This window comes from Panthera leo, chromosome B3 (genome assembly GCF_018350215.1).
Source record: "Panthera leo isolate Ple1 chromosome B3, P.leo_Ple1_pat1.1, whole genome shotgun sequence".
Lineage (NCBI taxonomy): Eukaryota > Metazoa > Chordata > Mammalia > Carnivora > Felidae > Panthera > Panthera leo.
This window is the reverse complement of record NC_056684.1, coordinates 77455964-77480228: the sequence shown is the minus strand read 5'-3', so window position 1 is coordinate 77480228 and position 24265 is coordinate 77455964.

Genomic DNA, 24265 nt, shown 5'->3' with positions numbered 1-24265 from the left:
GTCCAAGCAGGTGAAGAAGGCATCTTCAGCAGGAATGAGCCCCAAAAATGTTTAGGGATTCAGGAGTGTATATGGTGACAGTGGCCTGGTTTACTGCTCACAAGTCCTGAACCTGCCAATAGTTATCTGAGCCGGGCTTTTGGACAGGCAAAAGGAGCGTGTTCTAAGGTGACTGGCATGGCCAGAGGATCCCATACTTTAAAAGCCTTTCCAGGTATTTGAAAAATAAAGACTCATGATTTTGAGAGTCTTTATATTATATTATCAGTAATTATTAGTAAAAAAATAAGTGAATTTTTAATCATTGAAATGAGGTACCACAAAAAGAGTCAGGAAAAAAAGCAGAGAAAATGTAAGTAACCAGTGAAAAATATATGATTCAACGTGAAATTAAACTTGGCTATTGATTCTAGGCAAGTGGGATACAGTTATATGATTTGGAGAACAGAATGCAAAGAAGAACAGGTAAAACAGGCACAAATAACAAACGGTTACATTTTAATATCAAATGGAAGAGACAGAGAAGAAGAAATGTTAAAAGAAAACAAAAATTCTTATAAGACCTCTTTATAGGCAAGGTAAAGACAAAATATGTCAGAGAAACTTCTGCCAGGTGGTTGCTCTAATGTTTTGGTCCCACTGCTCAACAAGAACTATAACAGAATATTTGCACAAGAAAATGCACAAGTCATTTCATGTAAAAATTTAGCTTATGGCTGCTGATGGATTTTACTTATAGGAAAAAGAAGTTTAGAGTAATATAAAGTTCACAGAAGTATGCTTATGGATGAAATGCCAAATAAGTGGATCATGCTTTGATAGTTTCAATAACTTGCTTCAGGAAGACAGTTTTTTATTTAGGAAAATAAAAGAGAATGGAACTAAAATAGTAAAGTGTGAAATACAGAAACAGAATTGCATATGAATGAATATAAAGAGAAAGTTAAATGGATTCATCCAGAAAGTGGGGAGGGAGGCAATATGATAGAGACATTTGAAAAAAAAATGATAATACATGGACGGGGAGAGGGAAAATCTAGGTTAGAGGAAACCTAAGAAAGAAAGAAAGAAAGAAAGAAAGAAAGAAAGAAAGAAAGAAAGAAAGAAAGAAATAGAGGCAGAAAGAAAGAGATAGAAAGAGAAAGGAAGGAAGGAAGAAAGAAAGAGAAAGAAAGAAAGAAAGAAAGAAAGAAAGAAAGAAAGAAAGAAAACCAGATATAAAAAAAATTAGAAAAATATGGAAGGAATAATGCAACTGAAAAACATAACTGATAAAATACACACTCATCTTTCAAAATGTGAGGATATATATCCTCACCAACTCTGTGGAGGGGTATTTTAGAATATTTGAATATATTAGCATAGGGAATAGCAGGAAACCAACTCACAACAAAATATATAATTACTTATTTCTGCCTATCTGGTTTGAAATACTTCTAAAAGTTAACAAAATGATTACAGAGTTTCCATTCCTCAAGTGTCAGACCATAACAAATTATCACAAACTTTGTGAGTTAAAAAAATATCCAATTGTTATCTCACAGTTTTGTAGAAGTCCAGGAAGGCCCTACTGGATTTTTTTTTTTAATTTTTAAAAAATGTTTATTTATTTTCGAGAGAGCACGAGCCAGTGGGTGATGGCAGAGAGAGAGGGGAATAGAGGATGTGAGGCGGGCTCTGCGCTGACAGCAGCAAGCCCAGCTGGAACTCACGAACCCTGAGATCATGTTCTGGGTCTAAGTCAGACAGACACTCAACCAACTGAGCCACCCAGGTGCCCCCCTCCTGGATTCTTTACTTAGGAACTCACATGGCCAAATTCAAGGCATCAGTAAGACTGGTACTTCTCTGGAAGCTCTGGGGCGAAAGTTACCTTCAAATTATTCGCTTCCTGGAAGTACTCAATTCCTTATGATTGTAGCCTTGACAATGTTATTTCCTTTCTGGTGGTCAGCTGGGGCTTATCTCAGCTGCTAGAGGGTACTCACTGATCCTGGCATGAAGTCTCTTCTATCTTTCAAACAGTACCTATGCACTAAATCCTTATGCCTCAAATCTCTACTTGGGCTGTGAGCCAGAGAAAACTCTTCTAAGGAATTCCTGTGATTAGGTTAGGCCTGCCTCTATAGAAACTAAGATCCCTGCTTATTCTCCAAGACACAATTCAAGATGGTGTATCTCATAAATGAAATGTGATTATGAAAGTGCTTTTATATCTGTACCTAAATTATTTTACTTTCCTCAGCCCTCGATGGCTCTTTCACTCTAAGAGATTCTGTCCTGCTAGGAACAACAACTATTGAAAGGAAATAATAAAGGTAGTAAATTACTGGTGGCTGCCTCTAGCAAATAGGAAAATAAAGAATAAAGTTCCCTCTTCGAACAATACCTGGTGCCAGAATTTGCTGATGATCCTTGACTCTCTAAGTCCAAATGCTTAAACTCATAGATGCTGACATTCTGTTTTATTTGGCTCTTTGATCTTACAAAATAGTTTTTGAAAGCTTGGAAAAAACACACATCTATTTTAGAACAGCTAAAATAACAGCTTCCGCAGTAGAATACGGTTCCCCATTTCTATTTGGAAAGGTGTAGGTTGAACTACAAGTATACTTACTAGTTTCAATGAGGAAAGATCAGTAATAGAGATAGAGTTTCCAGGCTGTTAAATATGAATATAGAGATTGGGAGGACAAAAAAATAACCATCATATACAAACTTCAAAGAAATTAGTTTCCCCTTCCCTTCTAGTACTGCTCTCCCACTAGCTGTTTGTCAGTTTCTCTCTCTCTACCTGTTCGTGAATATAGAACTCCTTCAAATGTTATTTCCTTTATTCATCCTGTCACTGGATCATCTTTTTACCATTCTCTTAGAGGTGATTCTTCATATCCTGAGTATTCTTCTGAGCCTGTACCTGAATGACCATCTATCCCTATTCAACTTCAAAACAGTGGAAAGTCCCACCATTTGCAACAACATGTATGGAATTTGAAGACATGCTAAGTTAAATAAGTCAGTCACACAAGGACAAATACTACATAATTCCATTTACGTGAGGTATCTAAAATAGTCAAACTTATAGAAGCAGAAAACAGAAAGGTGGTTGCCAGGCAATGTGGGGAGGGAGAAATGAGAAGCTATTCAACAGGTATAAAGTTAGTTACACAAGGTGAGTTCTGCGACGTACAACATAATACCTCTGGTTAACACTGTATTGTGTACTTCAAATATTGTTAGTGGGGAGGATCCAAATGGCAGAGAAGTAGGGGGACCTGAAGTTCCTTCATCCTTTAAACACAGCAGTGTTGAGATCAGACTTTGAATTCCAAGAGTCCGGACTATAGAGTGACAGAGACATCTCCGGGGACCCACGGGGACAAACTGGCGGAGGATAGGTGGGTGACCGCGAACTGGGAGAGATAAATCGGGCTGCATACGCACGGAGGGGACGGATCCCCATCTGCAGAGAGACAAAGGGAAGAGAAAGAGAGGCTGTGAAAGTATAGGACAGTATCTGGACAAAAGAAAAACCATGGACCAGGACTGACAAAGATCTAATCTCTAACTGTGGGGCTTTCTCCGCACTGGGGCTGACTGAGCTGTTTGCACATCTAGGGAGGAGAGGAGCCAGCCCTGGGTTCAGTAACTAGTCCAGAGGTGCACTCCACAGTGAGAGAAAGCAATCCTCTCCCTGGAGTGCTGTGGGAAGAAGGACAAAGGACAAAGTGTTGTTCAAAGGACAAAGACTGCCTGCGCCCGCCAGCCAGAGGCCATATATCAGTGGCGTGGAGGAGCACTTCTCGGGAACTGGGACACATGAAGTGACACTCTAAGACACTGGGGTTTGAATCCCCGCCTAGCACCAGGTGGTAGGGGAGTCAAGTCAGCAGAGCCGGACAAACTGCCTCATTCATGACCACAGCACTGTGAAGACACTGTGAGGAACAAAGTGGTTTGAGACACTGGTCCATGGAGGAGAGACTGGGGTGTCATCATTTTTTCCCCATTATCAACAACGTGGGGATTCCAGGAAGGGACAACGGGCTCACAGTGGAGGCAGGACCTGCCTACACCAAACCACACCCTCTGCACCTGGTAACTGCTTATCCACCAGAGATTGAGGAGTGACGCTGACCAACCAACCAGACAGCCCCTCCTCCAGACCAGAGCTGCCCCTGGTTCCAAGGCACCCAGCATTTCTGCATTTTCTGATTTAATTCTTGGACAATTCATATGTATACACACACACACACACACACACACACACACACACACACACACACATTTTTCTTCCTTTTCTCATTATTTCTCCCCTCCTCTAGTCTGGTTATTCTGGTTGTTGGTTTGTTTAAGCAGACAAATTTAATCCATTTCTTTATACCTGTTCTATATCTCCTTTATTTTCCTCTCTCTTTCTCTGGATTAAGCCATATAGTTTTTCTGCCTGGTCAATTTTCATTTCTTTTCTTTTTCCCTGCCCTGTTGTTTTATTGTAGCTGGTGTGTTTTGTTTTGTTTTGTTTCTGTTTTTTGTTTGTTTGTTTGTTTGTTTGCTTTTCTTTTCCAGGGATATTTCAATGAACAAATCAAAGCACTCCTGGTGGAGGGTCCAAAACATCACTACAAGTAGGGAGATAAAGCAACTAAAGTCACAACAACAGAGAGCAAGTAACACACTTCAAAAAACACCTCCTGAAGGGCCAAGTCCTGGACATTGTATGACCCTCTTTAATATAGTAGTGCTCGCAGGTGCAGAACACATAACAAGCTTTTAATACACACAAGGGACAGAAAACTAGCCACAATGACAAAATGTAAGAATTCTCCTCAAAAGAAATTCCAGGAAGAAATGACAGCTAAAGAATTAATCAAAACAGACATAAACAATATAACTGAACAAGAATTTAGAATAGTAGTCATAAATTAATCACTGGCCTTGAAAAAAAGCATAGAAGACAGCAGAGAATCTATTGCTGCAGGGATCAAGGAACTAAAACACAGTCATGATGAATTAAAAAATGCTCTAAATGAGGATCACCTGGGTGGCTCAGTAGGTTAAGTGTCCGAATTCGGCTCAGGTCATGATCTCACCACTTGTGAGTTCAAGCCCCACATTGAGCTCTGGGCTAACAGCTCAGAGCCTGGAGCCTGCTTCAGATACTGTGTCTCCATCTCTCTCTCCCTCTCAAATTCTGTCTCTCTCTCTCTCTCTCTCTCAAAAATTAATAAATATTTAAATTTTAAAAAATGCTGTTCATGAGATGCAAAATAAACTAGAGGTGGTGACAGTGAGGATTAAAGAGGCAGAGGGGAGAATAAGTGAAATAGAAGATAAAATTATGGAAAAATATGAAGCTGAGAAAAAGATAAAAAAAAATCTAGACCATGAGGGGAGAATTAGAGAACTAATTTATTTAATGAAATGTAATAATATGCGTATCATAAGAGTTCCAGAAGATGAAAAGAGAGAAGGGGGTGGAAGGTGTACTTGAACAACTCAAAGCTGAGAACTTCCCCAATATGGGGAAGGAAATACACATTGAAATTCAGGAGGCACAGAGAACTCCCTTCAGACATAACTTGAATCGCTCTTCTGCATAACACATCATAGTGAAACTGGCAACATACAAAGATAAAGAGAGAATTCTGAAAGCAGCTAGGGACAAACGGGCCTTAACCTACAAGGGTAGACACATAAAGGTAGTAGCAGACCGATGAACTGAAACTTGGCAGGCCAGAAATGGTGGCAGGAGATTTTCAATGTGCTATATAGGAAAAATATGCAGCCAAGAATCCTTTCTCCAGCAAGCCTGTCATTCAGAATAGGAGGAGAGACAAAGGTTTTCTCAGACAAAAAAAACCCAAAAACCAAAAAACAAAAAACTGAAGAAGTTCATCACCACTAAACCAGCCCTACAAGAGATCCTAAGGGGGACTCTGAGTGGAATGTTGCAGACCAGAGACAAAGGACCAGAGACATCACTATAAGCATGAAACCTACAGATAACACAATGATTCTAAATCCATATCCTTCAATAATAACACTGAATGTAAATGGACTAAATGCTCCTATCAAAAGACAGGGTATCAGAATGGATAAAAAAACAAGAGCCATCTATTTGCTATCTACAAGAGACCCATTTTCGATCTGAGGACACCTTCAGATTGACAGGATGGAGAACTATCTATCATGCACTGGAAGTCAAAAGAAAGCTGGAGTAGCCATACTTATATCACACAAACTAGATTTTAAACTAAAGTCTGTAACAAGAGTTGAAGAAGGGCATTATATCATTATTATGGGGTCTATCCACCAAGAGGAGCTACAATTAAAAACAATTATAAATGTTTATGCACTCAGTTCAGAAGCACCCAAATATTTAAAACAATCACAAACATAAGCAATCTTATTGGTAAGAATGTGGTAATTGCAGGGGACTTTAACAGTCTACTTACAACTGACATGATCATCTAGTAGAGAATCAATAAAGAAACAATGGCCATGAATGATCCACTGGACCCGATGTACATGACAGATATATTCAGAGCTTATCATCCTAAAGCAGCAGAATACACATTCTTCTTGAGTGCACATGGAATATTCTCCAACATAGATCACATACTAGGCCACAAAACATCCCTCAATAAATATAAAAGAACTGAGATCAAACCAAGCACATTTTCAGATCACAATTCTATGAAACTTGAAATCAGCCACAGGGAAAAGTTTGGAAAACCTCCAAATGCATGGAGGTTAAAGAATATCCTACTAAACAATGAATGGGTCAACCAGGCAATTAAAGAAGAAATTAAAAAAACATGCGGAAACAAATGAAGATAAAAACATGACAGTTAAAACCCTTTGGGATGCAGCAAGGCAGGCCTAAGAGGAAAATACATTGCAATCTAGGCCTATCTCAAGAAACAAGAAAAATCCCAAATACAAAATCTAACAGCACACCTAAAGGAACTAGAAGCAGAACAGCAAAGAAACCCCAAGGTTAGCAGCCGAAGAGAAATAATAAAGATTAGAGCAGAAATAAATAATATAGAACCCCTCCAAAAAAAACCAGTAAAACAGATCAATGAAAGTAAGAGCCAGTTTTTTGAAAAAATAAGCAAATTGATAAACTCCTACCCAGATTTCTCAAAAAGAGAGAAACCAAATAGATATAATCATGAACAGAAATGGACTTATCACAACCAATCCCTCATAAATATAAGCAATCATCAGAGAATACCATGAAAAATTATATGCCAACAAACTGGACAACCTGGAAGAAATGGACAAATTCCTAGACACCCACACACTAGCAAAACTGAAACGGGAAGAAAATTTGAACAGACCCATAACTAGTGAAGAAAATGAATCAGTTATCAAAAAATCTTCCCAAAATAAGAGTCCTGGGCCTGATGGCTTCCCTGGGAAATTCTACCAGATATTTAAAGCAGAGTTAGTAGCTATCCTTCTCAAGGTGTTCCAAAAAATACAAACAGAAGGAAAGCTTCCAAACTCATTCTATGAAGCCAGCATTACCTTGATTCCCAAACCAGACAGAGACCCCACAAAAAAGAATAATTATAGGTCAATATCCCTAATGAACATGGAAGCAAAAATTCTCAACAAGATACTAGCAAATCAAATTAAATAGCATATTAAAAGAATTATCCACCATGATCAAGTGGGATTCATTCCTGGGCTGCAGGACTGGTTCAACATTCAAAATCGATCAATGTGTTCTTCCAATCCATGAGCAGGGAATGTCTTTCCATTTCTTTATATCTTCTTCAATTACCTTCATAAGCTTTCTATAGTTTTCAGCATACAGATCTTTTACATCTTTGGTTAGATTTATTCCTAGGTATTTTATGCTTCTTGGTGCAATTGTGAATGGGATCAGTTTCTTTATTTGTCTTTCTGTTGTTTCATTGTTAGTGTATAAGAATGCAACTGATTTCTGTACATTGATTTTGTATCCTGCAACTTTGCTGAATTCATGTATCAGTTCTAGCAGTGGAAAAAAAATAAATAAAAAATAAAAATAAAAAAAAAAAGAGAAAAAAAAATCAATGTGATACATCACATTAATGAAAGAAAGGATAAGAACCATATGACCCTGTCAATAGATGCAGAAAAAGTATTTGACAAAATGCAGCATCCTCTCTTGATAAAAATCCTCAAGAAATTCGGGATAGAAGGAAAATTTCTAATCATAAAAGACATATATGAAAAGCCCACAGCCAATATCATCCTCAATGGGGAAAAACTGAGAGCTTTCTCCCTGAGATCAGGAACACGACAGGGATATCCTGAAATCAGGAACACGATCAGATGACACGACAGGGTCACCACTGTTGTTTAACATAGTGTTGGGAGTCCTAGCATCAGCAATCAGACAACAAAAGGAAATCAAAGGCATCAAAATTGGCAAAGAAGAAGTCAAACTTTGACTTTTTTGCAGACGACATGATACTCTACATGGAAAACCTGAAAGACTCCACCCAAAGTCTGCTAGAACTTTGAGCAAAGTCACAGGGTACAAAATCAACATACAGAAATCGGTTGCATTTCAATACACCAATAATGAAGCAATAGAAAGAGAAATCAAGAAACTGATCCCATTTACAATTGCACCTAGAACCGTAAAATACCTAGGAATAAACCTAACCAAAGATGTAAAAGATCTGTATGCTGAAAACTACAGAAAATTTATGATGGAAATTGAAGAAGACACAAGGAAATAGAAAAACATTCCATGCTTATGGATTGGAAGAATAAATATTGTTAAAACATCAATACTGCCCAAAGCAATCTACACATTCAATGCAATCCGAATCAAAATTGTACTGTCATTCTTCCCAAAGTTAGAACAAACAATCCTAAAATTTGCATGGAACCACAAAAGACCCTGAATAGGCAAAGCAATATTGAAGAGGAAAACCAAAGCGGGAGGCATCACAATCCCAGACGTTAGCATCTACTACAAAGCTGTAATCATCAAGACAGTATGGTATTGGCATAAAAACAGACACATATACCAATGGAATAGAATAGTGAACCCAGAATTGGACCCACAAATGTATGGCCAACTAATCTTTGACAAAGCAGGAAAGAATATACAATGGAAAAAAGACAGCCTCTTTAGCAAATGATGCTGGGAGAACTGGACAGCAACATGGAGAAGAATGAAACTGGACCACTTTCTTATACCATAAATAAAAATAAACTCAAAATGGATGAAAGACCTAAATTTGAGACAGGAAACTATCAAAACCCTAGAGGCAGGCAACAACCCCGTTGGCCTCAACCACAGCAATTTCTTGCTCAACACATCTCCAAAGGCAAGGGAATTAACAGCAAAAATGAACTATTGGGACCTCGTCAAGATAAAAATCTTCTGCACTGCAAAGGAAATAGTCAACTAAACTAAAAGTCAACCGAAGGAATGGGAAAAGATATTTGCAAATAACATATTGGATAAAAGGTTAGTATCCAAAATCTAGAAAGAACTTACCAAACTCAACAGCCAAAAACCAAATAATCCAGTGAAGAAATAAAAGATATGAATAGACACTTTTCCAAAAAAGACATTCAGATGGCCAACAGACACATAAAAGGATGCTCACCATCAGTCCTCATCAGGGAAATACAAATCAAAACCACACTGAGATACCACCTCACACTGGTCAGAGTGGCTAAAATTAACAACTCAGGAAACAACAGATGCTGGTGAGGAGGTGAAGAAATTGGAACACTCTTGCATTATTGGTGGGAATGCAAACTGGTGCAGCCACTCTGGAAAACAGTGGGGAGGTTTTTCAAAAAATTAAAAATAGAACTACCCTACAACCCAGCAATAGCACTACTAGGAATTTATCCAAAGGATACAGGAGTGCTGATTCATAGGGCACATGTACTCCAATGTTTATAGCGGCACTTTCAACAATAGCCAAATTATGGAAAGAGCCTAAATGGCCATCAACTGACGAATGGATAAATAAGATGTGGTTTATATATGCAATGGAATACTACTTGGCAATGAGAAAGAATGAAATCTGGCTATTTGCAGCAACGTGGATGGAACTGGAAGGTATTTTGCTGAGTGAAATAAGTCAGCCAGAGAAAGACAGATATCATATGTTTTCACTCATATGTGGAACTTGAGAAACTTAACAGAAGACCATCAGGGAAGGGAAGGGGAAAAAAATACTTATAAACAGAGAGGGAGGGAGGCAAACCATAAGAGAGGGTTAAATACAAAGAACAAGCTAGGGTTGATGGGGGGTGGGGGAGAGGGGAAAGTGGGTTGATGGTCATTGAAGAGGGCACTTGTTGGGATGGGCACTGGGTGTTGTATGTAAGTGATGAACCATGGGAATCTACTCCCCAAACCAAGAGCACACTATACACACTGTTTGACAATAAATTATATTAAAAAATAAATTTAAAAAAATTTTAAAACATAAATTTTGTTAAGAGTTAGATCTCATGTTAAGTGTTCTTAGGATGAAAAAACAAACAAAAAGAGACCTAAGGAAACTTTTGGAGGTGATGGATATGTTTATTATTTTGATTGCAGTGTCATTAGCATATGCATATGCCCAAAGTCATCAAATTGTATTCATTAAATATGTGCAGTGTTGTGTATATAAATTATACTTCAATAAAGCTTTAAAAAATGAAAATAAAGATGGCTTCAGACCAGAAAAAAAAAAAAAAAGACTTTTTTGGTGGCACTAACATAAATGAGAAAAACAAAAGACTTATATAACTAAGCCAAGGGGTAATCTGGTTTCAGGTAAAGTGATGTAAAGATCCAAAAGAAGTAATCAGAATTCAGCTTATCTTTGTTATCTATCCTTCCTTGGGTTTGGACCCATTTTCACAGAAACACTTCCTTCATGTACAAGACCATATAATATCTCACTTAAAATTTAGTGCTATAGGAGCGCCTGGGTGGTTAAGTTGTTTAAACGTCCGACTTTGGTTCAGGTCATGATCTCATGGTTTGTGGGTTCAAGCCCCACATTAGGCTCTGTGTTGACAGCTCAGAGTCTGGATCCTGCTTTGGATTCTGTGTCTCCCTCTCTCTCTGCCCCTCCCCAGCTTGTGCTCTGTCTCTCTGTCTCTCTCTCTCTTTCCCAAAAATATAAACATTAAAAAAATTGTTTAATTTAGTGCTAGGAAAAGCTTTCCAAACTTATGATTAAAACCAAAGTCCTACACCAGATTCTCTTTAGCCAGAATTGGGTCCTGGCACTGGATGCTCTATTTCAATCAGCACAATCATAGATAAATAATTTGTGTCCCGTCTGGGAGAATGACTGGGGTACACTATAGGAGGGCTTTGATTGTGAAGTGGAAGAATGTGACTTATAGCCTAGGATTTCTACAGATCACCTGCCGTAGAAACATACTGAGCTCTAATAGCCCATTACTTCTTGGATAGACTATATTTAAATCAAAGTGATTAATGAAGCATATTATCATTATTATTTTAATTATTACAGTTCCTTGCATTACTGTTTGGAAGGACAATGGTCTGAAGCAATTCAGATCCTCCTGATATCTTTTATTGGCCTGCATTCATACTAATTTGTTCTCTGTGCCCACTTTTATCTATTGGGAGTTTCCAGACTGTTATGATGAGGCTTGGAATAGATTGAACGGGTTCTAACTTGCCTTATAGCATTCATTTAGGAAGGAATTTAAGACCTTCTAGCCATTGATTTCATCATGCCCTTCCCAGTCCTTACTATTATGTTCCCCTTCATGCTCCATTCATAAGGGTATTTTTTTTCCTCACTTCCAGATTTACACATGCTTAGTGAGTGAATGACTGCATGAATATTTCTTAAAGTAATTACTCATTTTATGTTCCCTTTGTACTTCAGAGTATTTTATACCTTTAGAGTTAAATGCATTTCTTTCAACCTAAGTCCAAATTAAGTACAATTTCATCATAAAGATTTATCGCTTCCCTAAAGAAATGTTTTTCAATTTTTTTTTGCATACATATACTTCATGCTTTATTTGATTCTGCTCTGATTTTTTTTTTTTTGGTTTCTGCTTTTTTCATAATCCTTCTCCCAAGAGTAAAATGCACACTAGTTTCATTCCTTCATTTCTGCAGCACACATTTCTAACACAGTTGTTGCTCAAAAAATGTTATTTGGTGGATAAAATAGTTGCACAATTTAGCATTGTTCATATATTGCTTGCTACATATATGTAGCAGTTTTGTTCCCTAACTATTCTTAGTTGGGAGCCATCAAAAGGTGCAGAACTGTACTTACTGTATAGACTCAAGCATGCTATGGATATAAATAAGTAATTTTTCACTTACTACTTATTAGAATCCTGACCTACAAAGTACTCAAATTGACATAGGCCTGAATGTTACTGGAAAATACCTTTGTGTGAGTGTGGTGTGTGTATGTGTTAAATTAACATACAGTGTTATATTAGTTTCCATTGTACAACATAGTGATTAAACAGTTCTATGCATTACTCAGTACTCAAGGTAAGTGTATTCTTTTTTTTTTTTAATTTTTTTTTAACGTTTATTTATTTTTGAGACAGAGAGAGACAGAGCATGAACGGGGATGGGTCAGAGAGAGAGAGGGAGACACAGAATCTGAAACAGGCTCCAGGCTCTGAGCAGTCAGCACAGAGCCCAACGCGGGGCTTGAACCCACGGACCGTGAGATCGTGACCTGAGCCGAAGTCGGACGCTTAACCGACTGAGCCACCCAGGCGCCCCAAGGTAAGTGTATTCTTAATCCCCTTCACCTATTTCAACTATCCCTGCACCCACCTCCTCCCTGCTAACCATCAGTTTGTTCTCTATATTTAAGAGTCTGTTTCTTTATTTGTCTCTTCTATCTTTGTTTTGTTTCTTACATTCCTCATATGAGTGAAATCATATATTTGTGTTTCTCCGACTTATTTCATTTAGCATTATGCCCTCCGGATCCATCATTGTTGCTATAAATGGCAAATTCTTTTTATGGTTGAATAATATTCCAAAGTGCGTGTGTGTGTGTGTGTGTGTGTGTGTGTGTGTGTATACTCCTTTTTTTAACAATGTAAATATTAAATACGTAATACATAAATATTAAACAACACAATACTGCACAACCAAGGGGTGAAATAGGAAATCAAATGGCAAATCAAAATATGTCTCAAAACAAAAGAAAAAGAAAACACAACATTCCAAAACCTATGGGATGCAGCAAAAGCAGATGTTAGAATGAAATTATGCTATAAATGCTTGTATTAAGAAAAAAAGTTCAAATAAACAACTCTTAGCATACATAATGTTTTCACTTGTAGTAAATAACTTGCTTTTTTATATTGATAATTAAAGGCAGTTGCAACCATTAAGAAAAATGACAGACTTTTTGGTAGTAATTAGTTAACCTTTATAGCAATGAAACTTTAATTTGCTACTTTAATGCATTAGAACAGCAAAGGACAAGATCAAATCAGCATGGTCTTATTTAGAATACAACATTCAAATTCACTAAATGCTTTCTGGTCTTTTCTGAGTCCTAACTCAATGTTTAGAATCTATGAAGGCAGGAGACAAATCAAGATATGGATTCTATTCTATGTTTTTCATGTGGTTAAATATATTTAGCAAAATGTAAAATAGTACAGATTTCACAAGCAAAATTTATTTTCATATGTAGAAAAATGTTTCATGTAAATGATGTTTCTTCCTCTGTATAAATCACTGTAAAAATTAGAAAACTAGTTTTAATATTTATCTTTGAATGATCATCCTTTCCTATGATTCCAATTACAAATTACAAAAACTTTTGACACTTCATTCTTAGTCAGCTATGTGGGTCAATTAAGATTTCAATGTAATTAGTACGTATATGGTTACTATGGATGACATATTTGACTTTTATTTCCAATAGTTTAAAAGAAAAACATTTAAATCCTTAATAATAAATATTTTAGGTTTGCCAAATGTTCTTTCCAGTCGCCTACTTTTTCTAGATATCATGGTTAATGTATCAATTTTTACCTAAGTTTGCTCAAATTGAGGACAAAATGAAGTTTCAGCTACTTCTTTTAATTTTCGGTTTACTTTCTACCTGGGTATTAATATGGGTGCTGTGAGACAACAGTAACAACTATGAATTGTAGATTGCTCTGTGGATCTGCAATAAAAGAATCTTTCTTTTCCAGAAAGTTCCCATTGCTTGAAAGGAGATCAGTAAAGAAACTTGCATAGACTTTGCATGCACTGAAGTATGCTCTTCCTCAACAAATGGTTTCTAGTATATAAGCTAGTTGATGGTCTCCATAAAAACACCAATAAAGTCAAACATTAGCTGGGAGACGTAGGAACCCCAACAGACTTTAGGGCCATGTTCTATATTCTGTCACTTATGCATTTCCCCTTCTTGTTAATGATATTGAGTTGTGCATATTCAATTTCTAGCCATTTCAGCAACAGATTTTGCCTGTGACTAAGAGTCTCTTTTATTATCTCCATCACATGATAGTCCATTGGCTCAAAAATCATCATTTCTAGAAAACTAAATGCTTTGTAAAAGTGTAAATTATACATACACATGTGCCTGTAGATTTAGGATGCTATTGACTTTTTTTCTAACTATGAAGAAGAGATCTATCTATTCCTTATTATTACTACTTAGAAATCCAAAATAATTCTGTTATTTCTACACTATCGTTTCTGATACAGAAGACCACTTCATCCTGATAAAACTCACACACAATTTAGCACAGAATAGCAAGTAGGTTTCATTTCTCTCTCTTTTTTTAAGTTTATTTATTTATTTTAAGAGAGAGAGAGAGAGACAGCAGAGGAGCAGCAGAGAGAGGGAGAGACAGAATCCCAAGCAGGCTCCATGCCATCAGCATGGAGCCCAATGCTGGGCTCGACTCAAGAACCATGGGGTCATGACCTGAGCTGAGATCAAAAGTCAGATGCTTAACCAACCGAGCAACCCAGGCACTCCTAGCAAGTAGGTTTCAAAACAACTGAGTTGTACATTAACCAATTCTATATTTCCCATCATATCTCTCTTCTATCAACTATCCGTCATATTCCTTCTCTCATATTACTTTCTGTCATTCTTCATAAGTATTTACCTAATAATAAAAAAGCAGAAACGAGCCAATTGTTCACTTTTCTATATAGGCATTGTGGTCACTCAAACCTTGTCTAGTAAATGCCTTGTTAAATAAATTGCCTCTTTTGATACAGAAACCATGGATTGGTGCTAACCATGGGGAAAATATAAAAACAATATGCAGGTCTTGTACAAGAATATGTAAGCACAAATTACGGAATCTCCTATTTTAAAGATTCATGGTTTCTTAAAATTTATGTGATTTTTCTAATTGTAATTTTCTCTAGAATTTGATATAGAATAGTAAATAAAAATTGGACATGTAAAAATTTGAGGGGATAAACTTGATTTTTACCTCAATATGAATTCTTGATGTATGAATGTCATGGAATTTCAGTAGGGAAGAGACTATTCAAAGATATATCTGGGCAGATAACCACAAGAAAGACTACAGTGTCACATACATGCTGGGATTTTAAATGGCAAATATCAATTACTTGTATGTTACCCTGGGATGTTGATATAAAAATCACCGAACAATTTAAGATAAAGTACATTCATCAACATGAAATTTTAAATTTATGAATTAGATTTGAAATGATGTCCAGATTTATAACATAAATAAAGGGAAAGCTGCCAACTAGACGTTGGGTCTTATATTTTTATTTGTGCTGACAATATTTGTCTTTCAATTGGTATATTTAGACCATGTACATTTAAAGTTATTATTGATATATTTAGATGACATCCGCCATGTTTGTAGCTGTTCTCTATTAATATCACTTGTTTGTTTTTTTTTTTTTTTGCCCTTTCCCCTCTTTTTTCTGCCTTCTCTGGTTCTAACTGACATTTTGCATTATTCCACTATATCTCTTCCGTTAGAATGCTAACACACTTAAAAGAAATTTTTAGTGGTTGCCATAGAGTTTGTAATATACATGCTTACCTAATCTTAGCCCACCTTCAAATAACATTTCAAATAAATAACACGGGGTGCCTGGGTGACTCAGTCAGTTAAGCATCCGAGTCTTGGTTTCATCTGAGGTCATAATCTCACGGTTTGTGAGCTAAACCCAGCATCCGGCTCTGCTCCGACAGCTCAAAGCCTGCTTGGGATTCTCTCTCCCTCTCTCTCTGCCCCTCCCTGCTCACTCTCTCTCCTCTCTCAAAATAAACTTCAAAAATTAAAAAATAATAATTAATTAAATAATACAAATATCACTGTGTGCATAGTGTCAGTACCTTATAGCAAAGTATCCCCGATTCCTCCTTCCCATTCTTTATGACATTGTTGACATTTATCATATTTATTCATATGCTGTAATCACCCAATACATTATTATTATTACTTTAAGCAAGATATTATCTCTTAGATCAATATAAGAAAATATTTTATTCTACTTTCATGTATTGTTTCTTTGATAGTCTTCTTTTCTATTTGCAGACCCTTTTTCTGACCTATGTAACTTTTCTTCTCCCTGAAGTACTTTTTTTTGACATTTCTGAAGGCAGGTTTACCGGCCATGAAGCTTCTCAGTTTTTGTTTGCCTGAGATCTCTATTCCTCACTACTGAAGGATAATTTCACCCACTATAGAAATTTAGGTTTTGATTTTTTCTTCACTTTAAACACTTTAAATGTCACCCCACTCTCTTCTTGCTTCCATGGTTTATGATGAGAAATCTACTGTCATACTTACTTCTCTGTAGAAAAGTTGTTTTGCTTATTTTTGTCTCCTCTCAAAATATCTCTGTCTTTCCTTTTCTGCAGTTTGTTAAATTTTTTTTAACGTTTTATTTATTTTTGAGACAGAGAGAGACAGAGCATGAATGGGGGAGGGGCAGAGAGAGGGGGAGACACAGAATCAGAACCAGGCTCCAGGCTCTGAGCCATCAGCCCAGAGCCCGAGGCGGGGCTCGAACTCACGGACCGCGAGATGGTGACCTGAGCTGAAGTCCGACGCTTAACCGACTGAGCCACCCAGGCGCCCCTCTTTTCTGCAGTTTGAATATGACACACCTAAGTTTAAAATCTGGCTTTTATTGTGCTTGCCATTTTCTGAGCTCCTTAGAATTGTATTTGGTGTATGTTTTTAATTTTGGAAAATGTTCAGCCATTATTGCTTCAAATATTTCTTCTGTGTTCTCTTTCTTCACCTTTTGATATCCCAATCAACCAGCTAATATTTTACTAGAAATAAAATAGAATCTAAAACAAAATAAAATAAAAGAGCAGCAGCAAACAATGGTTTGTATATGATTTGATACACCAAAGGAAAAGCAATCTGTATAATGATTCATGTAGTTTAGAGTTAATATGTAATTAAGAATTATTTGAATTACTACAGTGATTTTGTTTGTTTCGTTTGGTACAGAAGTTTTTCAGTAAAAGTAAGTGAGTTTGAATATAGATTGCTCCTTTAAAAATATGAATCAACTAGCATTACTTCATTATGTTCCCTACCTTAATAAAGAGATTATAGAACTGTAATGCTTTGCATCATTTCTGATATGATGCACATATTCAGGAAGTGTTTGTTCTCCCTTTCCTTCTTGTAATCTAGATGTTGGTTTAAGGATATGGGTGCTGACTAATTTCTTGAACATAGTAAGAATGGAAAGTGAACCTAGTGACTTATTATGTCAAGGCCAGGACAGTATATTATTTTACAAAATCGACAGTAAAAAAAATCTCTCTTCAAAATTTATAAAAACAGGTTGCCTTAAGGATTAGAAACCAAAGTCAGCAATGCAGTGCTTGCTTCAGATTTGTTTACACAGTAGCATTTTAGAACAAAGACACAGCATACTGTACCATGCCTATATACAAAAACTTGCACACAAAGGTTTATTTCAGCTTTATTAACAACTGTTAAGACTTGGAAGCAACCAAGTTGGCCTTCAAAAGGTAAATGGACAAACAACAGCTAAATTCAGGTACATCTATATAGTGGGATACCATTTGGGAATTAAACAGAAATAAGCTGTTCAGTCATGATAAGGGATGGAGCAATCTTGAATGCATATTGCTTCATGAAAGAAGCATCTGAAAAGTCTTCATATGGTATGATTCAAACTACATGACCCCCTGGAAAGAGCAAAACTAGAGAGATAGTGAAAAAAAAGAGTAGTTGCTGGGGTATAGATGTGGGGGGGATGAATGAGTAGAACACAGGGATTTTCAGGGCAGAGAAACTATTATGTGTGATACTCCATGGTGGATACACAACATTATGCATTTCGCAAAACCCATGGAACTGTACTATACTCAGAGTGAACTCTGAACTATAGACTTTGGCTAATAACAGTGTATGCATGTGGTTCATCAATTATAATGAATGTACCACACAAGTGCAAGATGTCAATAATAGGAAATGGGGGGAAGGGAGAGGGTATAAATAAATAATAAAGGGAGAGGGTATATTGGAACTCTATACTTTCTAGTCACCTTTTCTCTTAACCAAAGCTGCTCTAATAAATACACTCCACTAATTAATAAAAACAAGCAAACAAACAAACAAAACACATGCTCTAAGCCAAGCATATTGTCTTGGTAATATACAATTTAGTTTTTTAAAATAGGTAAATTTCCTATGTTTTCCTTCTATATTATTTCTTCTTCAGGGTGCATTTTTAATAACCTTTAATTTAGTTTGGCTCTTTCCTAACAGGTCAAGGTATCAATTAAATATGTTTTTATTGTTCAGAAGATATGATGGTAAAGTAATAGGAAATTATTAATTTTTAAGAATGTATTAACATTTATATGCTGTAATATTCATTGGATTTTTGTTTCCAAGCAAAACACAATTGACACAATAAAAGTAAAATTACCCAGTGATGAACATCACAATAAGAAATATGGCTCTTTTCATTGTTAAACATTTCATCCTGTCAATCACAGGGATATTCAGTCCAAAGAAACAAAAAACAAAACATTCACAGGGTAAATTGAATTATTTACTATGTTTTCAACTTGTTAAAAAATTAGGTGTTGGTAAGTGCGCCTGGGTGGCACAGTCGGTTAAGCATCCAACTTCAGCTCAGGTCATGATCTCATGAACCCATGATTCATGGGTTTGAGCCTCTGTTGGGCTCTGGGCTGACAGCTCAGGGCCTGGAGCCTGCTTCAGATTCTGTGTCTCCCTCTTTCTCTACCCCTCCCCAGCTCACGCTCTCTCTCTCTCTCAAAATTAAAAGAACATAAAAATTTTTTTTTAATTAGGTGTTGATAAAAGTTCTGAGGACACTTCTCATAGGTGAAGACATTGTGGCTGCAACAACAACAAAAAAACATGTTTACAGAGAACATGAAAAACATCAGTTTGCTGTAAATATTATATAACAATGAGGCCTTTAGCAATTATAAATTATTTTATAATGATATATCAAATGTAGGATGTGCTCCATTTGAATATTTATTTTTATAGTTACTATTACCTTATTGCATTTAGAGATACTGACCCTAGCAGTGTTATGGGTTGAATTGTGTCTGCCCCCAAAAACATGTTGAAGTATTAACTCCCAGGACTGCAGAATGTACACTTGTTTGGAAATAGGGTCATGACAGGTAGGACTAAGATGATGTCATACGGGAGTAGACCTTATAAGAAGAGGACATAGAAGCATAGGGAGAATGTCATATGACATCACAGGCAGAAATTCGAATGATGCAGCTGCAAACCAAGAAATGCCAAGAACTGATGGCTGCCACCAGAAGCTAGTAAGCAGCAAGAAAGAATTCTCCGAAGACAGGTTTCAGAAGGAGAAGTGTGCTGTCAACACCTTGATTTTGAACTAAGAGCCTCCAGAACCGTGAGAGTATATATTTCTGTTGTTTCGGCAACTAAGTGTATGGTATTTTGTCTAGTATCCCTAAGAAACTAATACAAATGGTAAAGTATGCAACTACCACTACTCGTTTTTTTTTCATCATGATACTTACTACTCAAAAATTAAGAGCATATTCTCTATTTTTTAGTTATCTTTCTCACATAGCAAAATATAAATTCCCTGTGGCCAGGGGCTTTGTTTTTTATTTTCTTCACAATGCTTAGAACCTTGCCTGACAGTTGAATATTTATTAGTCACGACAAGTTTGACTATTATACAATCATAAGAAACATCCCAAATATCAGTGGTTTATAAAAGGTTGATTTTAGTGTAGGCTACATTCCTAACAGGACAAGGAGGGGCTCCTCCTTCCAATGTAGCCAGTTAGGGTCATAGAGACAGGAGAAAGGGAACATAGGAAAGCATGACCTGACTTTCAGAGTGTTTACATTTTGTCTTAGTCAGAGTCTCTATAGGAAACAGATGGTAAACAATTAAGAACAACTTCAGGATGTTTTAATACAAAGGAAAGAGCATAAGGAAATTACAAGCAATAAATCTGGAACTGGGGCTAGATAAGAAGAGATTAGTAAAACCTGGGGAAAAAAGGAGCTGTAGTGTGGGCCACTTCAAGAATAACAGTGCTTTTCTGTAGAGAGATACACTTAGTGAAGGAGATCTTATGGGGAACTAATCAGCCGAATAAATACTATGACATCTCTCATCTTTTCTTTCTGTCTCCCCCCAAGGGTTCTCATAGGCTGAACCTAACCTGAAGCCAGAGGTTAAGGGGAGTCTTTTGATACAGTCCGTGCAAGTCAGTATCCCAAGTCCCAGCAGCGTCAGGAAGGGTAGAAAGTAAACTGGAGACACACACTAATAGATACTCTGCCTATTACTTCCACTTTCTGCCACAGTGGTATTTCAAGGAACAATTTTGCACATAATCTTTGTCTACATCTTAAATTGTTTATTTAGGATGCATTCCTAGATTTAGCTTACTTTATTGTAATTTAGCTAGTGGACATTTATAGATCCTAGTTGGCTATTCAAATAAAAAAATTGTATCTATTCACCTTTGTGATTCACAATTCCTCATAATGAATGACTTGTTTGTAATATGCTTCTCATAAAAAGTAAAAGATCCCCTTGTACAAGGCTAACTGTGTTATACTTCATTTTGTAAATACTGAAGGTGATTCCAAGAAATAGGGGTCCTACATTAAGCTTTCAGTTACAGAGGACCAGGAAATAATTTTCAACCTATTCGATCTATTTTTAATCTAGTTATTCAGCATCTGTTTTGTTTTAAGAATCTAAACTTTGATTGGTTTGCAATGCTTTCACAGGTAGAGACTGACACCATTTCCAGTTATATCTATGAAACCAAATTTTTACATTGACTCTTTTATTAGGTTAAGTAAGGAAGAAGTATTGGCTATATTGATATATTTGTTTGCTATCTATTAAGAGAATCATTATTTAACCAATGAACAAACCAATATGCTTAATGTTGTGGTAAATTAAAATATAAAAGGGACATGATCTCTGTCCTCAAGGGGATCACACGCTTGTTGGCTACCAGATTGTAACTTAAAGATAACTATAAGATGCAGCAGGATATAATCGGTACTATACTAATTGCAGAGTTAAGAAATGATTTTAAGCATTTGAGAGGAAAGAAGAGAATTATTTAATTCTTCATTGGGAAATCAGAAGAGTGTTCTTAGAGAAAATGGCATTTGATCTGAATATTAATTAACAAAAAGATTTTACAGTCATAACAAGAAGGAAGGACTTCATAGTCTAAGGGATTAATATAAGCAGAAGTACAAAGATGGAAACAGTACTTTCAGGGAAAAGTAAATAATAGTACCTTTTAAGGTACAAATGTTTTATTTTGTGATGAAGTTCAATAGCAAGGAATACAGGGCTGAAAAGAAGGCCTAGTGGTCCCTCAATTTTTGTTTTAGTGAATGTTTTCATTTTTGTTTTTATTTATTTTTTTGAATCTAGACTTTAGTAAAGGAGAGGGAGAAACAGAAGTCTGCTGAGGCAGGCTGGAAAGATAGAAAAGAAAATTCTACAACCATTTTTATAACTGCTAACCAAAGTAGACTGAATAAAGGAATATATACAAAAATCTATGGCATAATGTCTGTTTAACTCAAATGTTTGCAATGACCTAAACTCTTTCTCTTAAAGTATTATTTATTTTTGAGAGCTGAAGAAAGAGAGCGAGAGAGAGCAAGAGAGAGCAAGAGAGAGCAAGTGATCCTGAGCAGGCGGAGGGACAGAGAGAGAGGGAGAGAGAGATTCCCAACCAGGCTCTGCACTGTCAGCATATGTGAGGCTTGATCCCACATCCTATGAAAACTCTGAGATCATGACTTGAGCCGAAATCTAGAATCAGACACCTTATCTACTGAGCCACCCAGAAGCCCCTGGCCTAACCTCTTGAAAGGGTTTACTCTTGGCATTGCATCAGAGAAAGGGTAAACATGAAAAGAAGCAAGTGAGCAGGTGTGAGTGCTGGAAGGGAGGCACCCCTTTTCTACTACAAGAATAGATACACTGAGGCAGAAGAGTTGAGAAATGAAGGGTAATCACTGGGGAGAGTGTATACTCAGACTGTGATTGTTTATTATCCTAATTTTTCCCTAGTACACTTAAACATTAAATGACATTGAAATAAAAGCCATTTTATAGTTCAGGATATTTGGTAAGAACCCCTGAAGTTAAGTAAATCAGCCTGCTGGGATCAGGAAAAATACTTTTATACTGCTCCTTTAAAATGGGAAGACCAAACAGAGGACTCACTCACCACATAAGTTATGAAGCACTATATACTTCATAATCTGCATGAATGCTACCTCATGGAAGAATCAGCCACATACAGACAAAATAGTCATAAGTCAGAGATGATATGAAATAAAAGACACAATATGGAATCTATTCAAAATGAAAGAGGAATATGATATGTTAAAAAAAAAACAAAGGCATGAAGAGACCACTTTGGAAGATAATTTAGTTTAAAAAACAAAAGAAACATTCTATGGCTTTGATCTATAAGAGAATTTTTAAAGTTCATGGTAGGTATGAAATAAGAAATCAAAAAAGGCATTATAGTGATATAGAATGAGAATAAAAGGAAGTTACTAGAATTCAGAAGAAGAAAAAGAAAACTACTCCAAGACTATCCCATTGCGATTTATGAGGAACATGGATATGTGCTGCCCATATCACCTGTCCAGGAAGGATGCGATGTTCAATCTGGCTTCCTTCTCCCTCCTTCTGTGTGCTTTATCTGATTTATACCATCTCTCAAATTTACAAGATGAAACATGTGCCTTAACTTCTCTGTACTTCATTTTCCTCTTCTATCTATCTATCTATCTATCTATCTATCTATCTATCTATCTGTCTATCTTTAGGATAATACTAGTATTTACCTTACGGGATTGTGGTAATAATTATATAAATTATCAGCAAAGTACTGAAAACTCCAGTTTTTTTTATTCTTTCCTTATTTGTGTCAGTTTATAGCCTTCTCTCAATTTACCTTTATTTTCCAGAGTAGACTCTATGGAACATCATTCCCATAAGCTTTATCATTATAATTGTGTGTCTATATTTCAAATATGAAAGAAATCAAACATATTTTCTCTATGACTTTCCAACATTTTTAATGTTGGAAAAATAAGATTAATACCATAGTGCCATTCTATGTTATATTCTATTTCTATATTCTGCTAATTCTCACTTCACTACTTCAATAGACTTCTACTCCTCCTCCTTTGGTTCTCCATCAAATTCATTATTAGTACTGCAGCTGAAGTGATACATTTTTAAGTCTGATTATACCCCTGATTATAATTTTTTCTCATTAGTTTTAGATTAAAATCTGAGTAAACAAACAATGCCCCAAATGCCCTATTTTTTTTCCAGCTTTCTGTTTGTGAGAATCCCATTCTACCTCTATAGTCTAGCAGCATCAGCCTTGGAGTAGAATTTTCTAATGTGAAATGATCCTTCCCATCTCAGGACCATCAACTCAACTCAACTCTCTCACTGGGTAGAACTGTGTTTTCTTCTTACTACTTTTGCTAATAAATTCCTATTAATTTTCCCCATATTTCACCTGAAAAATATAAGATTCTTCTCATGTGTACTTTCAAAACCCATGTACTTTTTTCACAGTTTGTAAATACATATGTATTTACGTTATTCAAAGAGTATTAATTTCCTCTCTTACAAGCAACGCTAGGTAATTAATATATATATTAATATTTTTTTAATGTTTATTTATTTTGAGAA